This window comes from Ctenopharyngodon idella, chromosome 3, assembly GCF_019924925.1.
Source record: "Ctenopharyngodon idella isolate HZGC_01 chromosome 3, HZGC01, whole genome shotgun sequence".
Taxonomy (NCBI): domain Eukaryota; kingdom Metazoa; phylum Chordata; class Actinopteri; order Cypriniformes; family Xenocyprididae; genus Ctenopharyngodon; species Ctenopharyngodon idella.
The window spans coordinates 22,695,769-22,706,636 of NC_067222.1; the positions used below are offsets into that span (position 1 = coordinate 22,695,769).

At 39.1% G+C, this 10,868-nt stretch overlaps 1 protein-coding gene across 1 annotated transcript in view; it reads right to left on the minus strand.

Moving 5' to 3' along the window:
* Window positions 1-1,042, minus strand: part of hdac5 (histone deacetylase 5) — an 81,289-nt gene extending 80,247 nt beyond the window's left edge. Inside the window, exon 1 of the mRNA XM_051888777.1 lies at window positions 827-1,042. The gene's annotated coding sequence lies outside the window, so the exon portion shown is untranslated. The remainder of the gene's footprint in view (window positions 1-826) is intronic.
* Window positions 1,043-10,868: the final 9,826 nt, after the last annotated feature.

Genomic DNA, 10,868 nt, shown 5'->3' on the forward strand with positions numbered 1-10,868 from the left:
GACTTGACCTCTGTGAAATCACTGTCTCATCATAACTGATCACTGTATCCAGACAGACATTTAGACATTCAGATAGATAGATACAGATAGATAGATAGATTCTTCTACCAAAGTACAGAATGTTCTTTCTCTGATAAAAATACTTCAGTTGAAGTTATGTCTGAGAACAAATTCCACATATTTAGCCTTATAATCATCATCTAGAACTTATGTTGAAACCAAAACACACAGAATATACCTTAAATCACTAAATAAAATACTTCAGATATCTTCCTCAGACGTAGCTCATTTATTATCTGATTACTGTAAAATGTCACCATAGCCTTGTGGTGTATAGCTGTCAAAAAATCATTCGCGCGACATTCTAATTCTTTTCATACCTCGTTGCGCAATAAAAGAAGATCATGATGAATATGATATAATCGCTTCTCCTCCAGCCCAGGAGAACATCATCTTCTGCGCTATACTGGAGTTCAAACCGATCAACCTGATCAAAACGCTCAGATATTACACTGGGAGACTGATGGTCGTGAAAATATTAAACTCATCCCGTCAGGCGATTCCCACGGGCAAAGAAATGGCGATAGTTTGCAAGGAACTCGGACTAAATCAGACAAACTCTTGATGTTTGTTTAGGGCTGCGAATTCGCCAATGTGCAAAAGGTGTAAAGCTGTCAAAATGCAATACAAAATCCATCCGCTGTCAACACAATGTGTTTCCCTGCGGGTAGGACCTTTGCCTGTCGGTGGGTGTCAAATCCAGGAGGGAAAAGACAGAACATAAACCATCGCTATCAGATAATGTAAATGTTTCTTTCTACTTTACCTGATACTTGTTGTCGTTCCGTGCGCCGTCACAGCCCGTCTTATTTCAGCGCCTGTCTTCCACTTTATCACTTTTGCAAAGCTATTTTCCTCCCCTGTTCATGAAAAGTACAATTTTTCCTGTCTCAACTCTCTTTCCTCCATATTTGCAGCTTCTCCACCAACAACAACATTAATGACGTGCTCTCGACTGTCACGTGACCACGGCTGTGGGTTCTAAAAATAGCGCGCGACACGACAGATTACAACCCGCAGAGCGGGTCTCGCGGGTCTCAAAGATGCCGATGTGAAGACCGCTCTTAATTATGACGATGCGTTCAGAGTGCCTGAGTTTGTACCAAAGCATGGTCCAATTTTACCAGGAGTTTTCTATTTTTTACATATATGTATATGTTTATATTGAAACAGGAACTAAACTGGTTTTAGAGAGCAGGGCGCCCCCTTTTGGTAGGTTATGGAGAAGTGTTATGCGTGGGGAGAATGTGGTGGGCGAGCGAGGATGTTACAACACTTACACCGTTTCTTAAAGGTGCTGTATGCCAGGGGTTTTCAATGATCAAAAAATAGGCCTATTTTAATCAACGTTTTATTTATTTTATTCAGTCTGTTTATTTAATTAGTTTAATCTTATTTTTATTTTTTATTTTTATTTACATTTTTTTACACTGTTTTTCTTTAGACCCCCTAACACTCCCTTGCGGCCCCCAGTTTGAAAACCCCTGCTTTATGTGATTTAACCCGTTTTGACTAACTTATGCCAGCCTAAGTCACTTAAAGGTTCTGTAATTTTTTGCTAATTAACGTTTTATACAATTTTGAGAAATTAAAATGAGGCATCCTCCTGTCACAAGCTGAAGACTCCATGTAATTCATAGAAAAACTGATTTGCTAATAAAGGGCGGGCCACTCTCTTGACTCTTTAATATTCCACTATTTCTTTATAAAGAAAATATTTCTGTAACTTATGAGAAAAATTTGTATAGCAACAACTACAAACCAACATTTGACCTTATAGCTACAGCCCCAGCTGAGTCATAGCTTAAGGATATATTAATAAAATTTCATTTATTTTTATTATATATATATATATGTAAATGTGAAAAATCACGCATGGTTAAACTTACATTAGACCAAAAAAAATATATATATATATATATGTTTCGAACATATTATTATTATTATTATTTTAAATTCAGTTTCAACAAATGGTCAGTGAAAAGGGGTGTGTAACACCCCTTTTCACTGACCATTTGTTGAAACAGAATTTAAAAAAAATAATAATATTAATAATAATAATTAATAAAGGAACAATTATTTTGCACCGTTCATGGAAAATTGACTTGCCGTTCTGGCGTAGAAACTGGAAACCTGCACTGTCTATACAACGTAAACAGTGTAGGAGAATGACAGGGAAGAGAAGAAATTGTTGAATAAAGTCGTTATTTTTGTTTTGTTTTGTTTTTGCGCACAAAAAGTATTCTCGTCGCTTCATAACATTAAGGTTGAACCCAAGCAGCCACCTCCCCCAGTTTCTCTTGAAGCCAATACGGAAGTGCCTTAAACTGCAATTCATCAACTGGCCGCTAGGGACAGGCTCCAAAAGAGAGCAGAATCTCATTGACCCCCATGTTAAAATGCCCAACTTTACAGCAGAAAAAAACATGTTTACAGCCTGGTACAAATTGTGGTTTTGGTCTATACAGCTAATTTTGCCCTTCATGACAACTCTGAGGGGGGTGAATTTTTTTATAACTCAACCGTTTAAATTATTTTAAGCCTTAAAGTTCTGCATAATTAAGGGCGTGGCCACTTGAGTGACAAGTGGATTGCGCTGCTGTCTTTGAGCCGTCATGTTACCTCAGCTAATTCCAGCCGCTGAACTTGGCATCTCTGCCGTGTGTTTTTTCGGGATTATTTCATATAATTTTCAAATAATATGGCTTGCTGTGCTTATGATCGGGACAGATGTGCGTCTGTGTACATGTGCACACATGCGGAAGAAACAGAAGACACGTTGTTGAATCATCTTGGCATTGGCTAAAAGATTTGTCCGCCAGATTTACTACAATGACAATGGCTGGAGAATATGCCTCTCAAGACACCACAAAATCTGACAGCACTGCTTGGATATTATAACTAAAACTACTGCATTATTTGAACGCGGGCTCATTTGTTTGTGAGAGTCCAATGTATAGGCAAGGCAAGGCAATTTTATTTGTAGCCTATAGCACATTTCATACACAATGGTAATTCAAAGTGCTTTACATAAAGAAGTACCAAATACATAAGAATAAAAATGGAATGCATAAGAAATAAAAATAACAGTAAAAACAGAGAATACCACTATCTGGATGGAAGAATTAGGAAGTTTCAGGGAGTTTTATGTTGTCCGTCAGAGCAGATCTAAACGGATCTATCCATCAGAGTGGATCTAAATGGATCTTCCTCACACTGGAGGGATAACTGTACTCAACTTTGTTGTCCGTCAGAACGGATCTAAACGGATCTATCCATCAGGGCGGATCTAAATGGATCTTCCTCATGCTGGAGGGATAACTGTACTCAACATTTTTGTCCGTCAGAGCAGATCTACACGGATCTATCCATCAGAGCGGATCTAAATGGATCTTCCTCACGCAGAGGGATAACTGTAAAAATATTTATATTTGTCAGGTAGCTGTGCGTTTAAACAGTACCCTTACAGACAAATCTTCCTGGACTAACTCTATCCAGAGCTCCATCCAGGGATAACTCTACTCAACTTTGTTGTCCATCAGAGCGGATCTAAATGGATCCTCCTCATGCGGAGGGATAACTGTAAAAATATTTGTCAGGTATCTGTGCATTTAAACAATACGATCATATACATTTTTACAACATAGACGCTGCTCAGATTGCATAATTTCTTGAAGAACGATGATGGAGAGCAGATCGTTCAGAAGAAATATGATGCAAACAATGGACAATATATCAATATTTCATGGATTTAATACTTTTGTGGACAAAAAGTGTTGTTGGACGCTCATGGACATTTTACCCAAGTGTCAACGGATTGGATTCATCTCATGATCGCTATTTCATTATAAAGGTATGGAGTCCATGTTGATTTTGCATGTTGTCATTTGCACACCCGACATAAATTACAATATAACTGTTGCTGGAGCATCTATATCGTAAAAAAGACACCGTAGATAGTAAACCTTAGAACTTTCAAATTATATAACTTATCTTTATTAATATTTTAGATAGTATCTAAGATAGATAGAGAGCTCCTTAGCCTAATAACATGATCACATCGCGCTAGGCAGGCGTAGTTTCAGCAACCAGGCACCTCACTTCCAATTTTCAGTTATCCGGGAGTGACGTGCAATGGCGCGTTGCCAAGATAGCAACGGACACTTTTTCGCTTCAAAAATGTTCTTCAGAAATCTATGGGTGACGTCACGGACACTATGTCCATATTTTTTTACAGTCTATGGTTGAATCACTGTAGTCATATGGACTATTTTAATGATGTCTTTAATACCTTTCTGGGCCTTGAATGTGATAATTATATGTTGCTTTCTCTTGTTTAGAAACCTCTCAGATTTCATCGAAAATATCTTAATTTGTGTTCCGAAGATGAACAAAGGTCTTACGGGTGTGGAACGACACAAGGGTGAGTACTTAATGACAGAAATTTCATTTTAGGGTGATCGCAACGATACTTATTAGCAAAGCTTTCCGGACACAGGAGATTCCTTTTAAAGCGAGTAGCCCTCTTGTCTGTACTCAACCAATGCTTTCAGGATGGAGAGTTCTGGGAATTTTCATGTAGTTTTGCATCCTGCTAGGGTTTGACATCTTGACCCCACGCCCACCTGTTTTGTGCTTAAATTCTATTCATTCAAAAGCTGAAACACTCTCAAATGATTTTTTGCATTGGTAATGCTTTTGACATTTTGAATTAGCGTTTCAGGAGGTGGAACGGCGGCTTTTTGTTCGTGGGCGGTTCACCTTAACAGTTCGTTTCAAGTGGTTCGGTATTCTGTTCTCCAGTGCGCAATTACCCTACATATCACTTAGATCACGTCTTATCATGGTGGTCTCATAAATGCAGTCTCTCTCTCTCTCTCTCTCATATGCACACACAGTCCATAGTGGTTGTTTACTCTGCTCTGCACACTCACCAGGTTGCCATGGATGCATCTGACTGCTTGCATGCCTCATTCTAGTCCACAGGTCACTACAGAGCCATGCCTTAAATATAAATACATGCGCTTGTGCACGTCTGCATATATTCACTATACGCTTATAGGCTACACATAAACACAGTCATTGCCCTTAGACTTCAGAGTGAAGCAGTTCATCAGAGCAGACTGGAATTCCAAGCAAAGGGGGAAACAGATCGCTCTCGCTCTCTCTTCCCAGCGAGCGGCAGATAGTTTGCTCTTTTACGTCAAAGGCTCATTCATGTGAAGGTGGTGTGGAGCGATCGATGTGCACATGTTGACAGATAAGAAAAGCAGCTAAAAATAAACCATCCGCAGCAAAAACCATCCACCACCTCACAGCCGCAAGGACAAACACACAAATTTTTTTGTTCTCTTCCCGGTACAACAGAGAGAAAACAGGATAAGAGGAGGATGAACGCAGAACAAAGATTGAGGAAATGTCACAGAAACCAGCCGTCTCTGTTCAGCAGTAACACACTGCAGGAGTGTAGATGTGTGTGTTTAAAAGTTGCAGGTTACTGCATAGATTTAAAAAGCATCTTTGCTCCTAAAATTTAAGAGTTGAATGGTAAAAATCTGAGCTGTTTGATCTTGGCATGTACAAAATCTGAAATGAATTAGGTATTTCTTGATCCAGAGCCTGGTAATGACATTAATGAGCAGTCCATTGGGTTATGAACTTTTGCTTTCTGGCTATAGGTATCCTAGTTGATTTTTTTTAATTGATTCCTTATTTAAATATTAATAGTCAACTGATCACTGACTACACAAATGATAATCATAGGCTGCATATAGTAGGTGAAAAAGAGTATGTGACAAAAGAAGTATGCCTGAATACACAGTACTCATAAAAGAGCAAAAAGTATCCGGATGACCTACTACTTCCTGCGAGATTCTGAATTGTGCATACAATACATAACTTGCTGTCCCATGAGGCCACGGGAGAGGATTTGTGAATGGTAGTGAAGCGACGCAACTGATGCTGGTAATTACTTAGTAATTACGTATTCAGAATAAATACCTACTCGAGAAAATATGTGATTTCAGACGCTGCCATAGTTTTTTTGTTTGTTTGTTTTTTTGCTGATTTGTAAAATGAACATGAATTGAACATGAACGATTTTACTAAGTTGACCAAAAAAAACAAACAAAAAAAAAAAAATCCAACAGACAACCATCACCATTATTAAAAATACTTGGTATTAAGGTGTCTGTGTTACAGTGTAATTATAAATTTAAGCACTAAGTAATAATAATAATAACTATATGTACTTTCTATAGGGTTAGGGGTTTGCTTTAGGGTTAGTTGCATGTAATTATGCATAATTTATAGTTATCAGTAACTACATGTAACGTGTAACAAGGACACTGCAAAATAAAGTGTTACCAAATACTAAAATAAAGCATAAAGTGTAGCTTTAAACTGATTAAAAATTTCGATGTGCCAAATTGAATCTTTAGGAGAGTGCTGAGATCCAGCATCACGTCTCCATGGAGAACCATCTCCAGTCCTAACAGTTATGACTCACCATTAGCGCATGAAATAAAAGCATGAAAACCTCCGCGGTTATAGTCCTCCCAGAAGCATCTGTGACGTTATTCCTCACAAACATTATGACCATCCATTGTTTAGCAGCCTCTCTCCAATAATGAAAACATACTGAGGTTATTGCACTCTTTCACACAAACAAATTTGTGCCATTTCCTCCACCCCCACCTCCCATATCTTGTTAAGCTTTACTTACATAACCTATATAAAAATATTTACATGCACCCACCCCCACACAAGCTATAGAGCCTATAAAGTTCCTGTCTTGGACCCAAAAGCGTCCAGAGAAAGAGGTAATTAGGTAGTCAAAACAGATATAATTGTTACATGTGTTCTAATATATAGGCTATCAGATAATCATGAACTACTCATATTGTCATATTATTCATATTACTACAGGAATTAAAATAAAGAAGTAATTATTTGGACTCCAGTTGTGTCTGTTTTCAAATCTGCTCTTTTGCATTTTATTTTTAGCTGTTTTCCTGTTTTCCTTCTCTCTGTTGTGTTCTTGGCTGGAGTTGGAGGCCGACAGGCAGCAGCAGTGCAGAGAGCCGGCTGTTGTCATGGCGACACAACACATCGCTGTACTGCAGGTTACCAGTTAGCAGGTTAGCGTGATCTGGAAGCAAATAAAAACCCTGCATCGCCGTACTGCACAGTTTAAGGTCCTAAAGACAAACCACTCTCTCTAGCTCTCAAACATGAAAATATTTATTTTTTACAGATTCTATAACTTTATTTTATAACAAAAGGGGCAGGTCTTAAAAGGGACTCTACACCAATCAGGCATAACATTATGACCACCTTCCTAATATTGTGTTGGTCCCCCTTTTGCTGCCAAAACAGCCCTGACCCGTCGAGGCATGGACTCCACCAGACCCCTGAAGGTGTGCTGTGGTATCTGGCACCAAGATGTTAGCAGCAGATCCTTTAAGTCCTGTGAGTTGCGAGGTGGAGCCTCCATGGATCGGACTTGTTTGTTCAGCACATCCCACAGATGCTCGATTGGATTGAGATCTGGGGAATTTGGAGGCCAAGTCAACACCTCAAACTCGTTGTTGTGCTCCTCAAACCATTCCTGAACCATTTTTGCTTTGTGGTAGGGCGCATTATCCTGCTGAAAGAGGCCACAGCCACCAGGGAAAACATGTAACAAATTGTGTTACATGTTTTGAGACCATGTACACCCTTTCAAGGAAAGGGTGTACATGGTCTGCATCAATGCTTAGGTAGGTGGTACGTGTCAAAGTAACATCCACATGGATGGCAGGACTCAAGGTTTCCCGGCAGAACATTGTCCAAAGCATCACACTGCCTCCGCCGGCTTGCCTTCTTCCCATAGTGCATCCTGGTGCCATGTGTTCCCCAGGTAAGCGACGCACACGCACCCGACCATCCACGTGATGTAAAAGAAAAGATTTTGATAGTCCAGTTCTGATGCTCACATGCCCACTGTTGGCACTTTCGGCGGTGGACAGGGGTCAGCATGGGCACCCTGACTGGTCTGCAGCTATGCAGCCCCATACGCAACAAACTGTGATGCACTGTGTATTCTGACACCTTTCTATCAGAACCAGCATTAACTTCTTGAGCAACTTGAGCTACAGTAGCTCATCTGTTGGATCGGACCACACGGGCCAGCCTTCGCTCCCCACGTGCTTCAATGAGCCTTGGCCGCCCATGACCCTGTCGCTGGTTCTCCACTGTTCCTTCCTTGGACCACTTTTGATAGATACTGACCACTGCAGACCGGGAACACCCCACAAGAGCTGCAGTTTTGGAGATGCTCTGACCCAGTCTTCTAGCCATCACAATTTGGCCCTTGTCAAACTCACTCAAATCCTTACGCTTGCTCATTTTTCCTGCTTCTAACACATCAGCTTTGAGGACAAAATGTTCACTTGCTGCCTAATATATCCTACCCACTAAGTGGATAAGTATTTATACACAGCGCAGATCATAATCAGCGAGCATGTTTTTAAATAAAGTTGTTTTTTAAATAAAGTTTGAGGAAGCTTGGTGGTGGTGACGTTGATCCGCGACCATGGTGTGCTGTAGTCCGTTTATAGCCTACTGTTAGCTTTTTATATCTGACGACTTTATTTAGGCTTCAAAATGTATAAATGTTGTGTTAACTTGTAAAGATTATCTTGATAGACAAAACGTGTAAGTGTCATAACCCTTTGTTAAACACAGAGCTTATTTTTTTGCGATTTTCCAAAAGTCTATGGGAAAAAATGCATAGGCTTTCGATCGAGGGAACCCGTGCGCCGCTAACTTCCGGGTTGGCCTACAAAAACATGTCATTTCTGAGGTATTCTATACATAAGTAATATACAATGCATTCTGGGTAATATTTGTTGTTTCTCGAAAATGACAAATAATATTACCCAGATTGTTTTTACGGTATATAGTTTCAGTAAAACCGGTGGAAAACAGTATTTTACTGTGTAAATTTGTTTCATTTTTTACAGCTATATTTCAGAGCGCTCAATGCGGTAGGGGTTTCTTTCACGTCTTCTTGTTAATGAACGGTTTAAAATTGTTTGAATGTTTATGAAGACCGCGGTCACGTTCTAATAGTGCTTTCCAGTTTATAAATATAACAAGAGGAATTTTGATACCAAGTGGCTGAAAACGCGACCTCCCTCAAAATCTGGAGCTGAATTGAACATCGCACCAATTTTTCAATGGTTGTGATTGGGTGTGGAGAAGCGGCTGGCGCAACCTTCCTCTGGTGAGCGGGACCCAAGAGACCATGCAATTCGCATACATATTCATGGCTACGGCTATCAAACAAGGTCAAAACAGTACAGACGTCAATGTCAGTTAGGAATACCTGCATCCTTGTGCATCACTGTGCAAACTTTTCACAGGGGACATTTTTATAATGCTGCAGTCAGTGAGACAAACTCAGACTCGATCTCCTCACCTGACAGGAAGTTGGCCTTTAGCTCAAAAGGATGAGAAAGAAAGGGGGAGAGAAAGTTTCTATATTTGTAATCGTAAAACAGTGAATCAATTGTGAGTCATTGCTTTGTGAAGTCATACTCGAAATGTCATCTCTCATCGCTCACTCCCACCCCCAGCAGAAAGGCAGGAAATGAAAGGACAGGGAAGTGGGGGGAAGAATGGTGTTATTGACGGAGAGCAGGATTATAGCGCTGCAGACAATGTCAGTGTGACACATCATGCATACACATTATGTCAGCATAAGCTCTAATAATGTGGCCAATGACGACAGGATATATTGCAGATGAACTGCAGCCATATCCACAGCTCATTGCATCCCTCTTGTGGTCAGTATGTGACATAATATTGAGGATGAAATTCAAGCTTCAATTGGTCTAATCCTGTGGGCTATGCAAATATACTCAACAGATAATTCTGTCCTGACAAGGCAAATAGATGTACAGTTCTGCTCATAAGTTTATATACCACTTTCAAAATATGCAAGATGTTAATAATGTTAACAAAATGAGAGGGAACATAAAGAGTGCATATTATTTATTTATTTAGTAGGCTATACTGTCCTGAATAAACTGTTTCACACAACAGATGTTAACATAGAGTCCACAAGACGAAATATTAACTGAATTTACACAAATGAACCAGTTCAAAAGTTTACATAGTCTTGAATCTTAATACTAAGTGTTGTTACCTGGATAACAACCGAGGGCAGTACTAAATAAAAATATGATCTTTAAACAAAATAAGAAAAAATTACACATCATGATTACTTTCAAAAGTTATTAGAAGTTACTTATAGTACTTATAGCATAAAAAAGCCAATAAAAATGGGTTATTTTTACCCAGCTCGCTGGGTTTTATACATTAACCCATTTGCTGGGTTGTTTTTTTAATCAGTGCTGGGTCAGTCAATTTGATATTGGGTTTTAATTTTAAATAATAAAAATGCACTCTAAAATATCAACATATACAACATTTTTTATTCAATGGCAAGTCAGTCTTGTACAATCATAAATAGGCCTACTCCAAAACATGACAGGAGCATTCATTGACATTAAAAATTACCCAGCAGCTGAGATACAGAAAAACTACCCAGCACCTGTGTAAAAATATTAAAAATAACCCAATAAAATTAAAAAAACAAAACAAAACAACCCAGCATTTTTTAGAGTGTAGCTTTGCTGAAGTGGATTTACTTATTAACGAAAGTCATCATGCATTGTAATGTTTGAAGCGGATGTCATAACAAATGTCAGTAGACCGGGAAGATTTTAAAACCAGTGGTTCATCATTCATAAGATCTTACC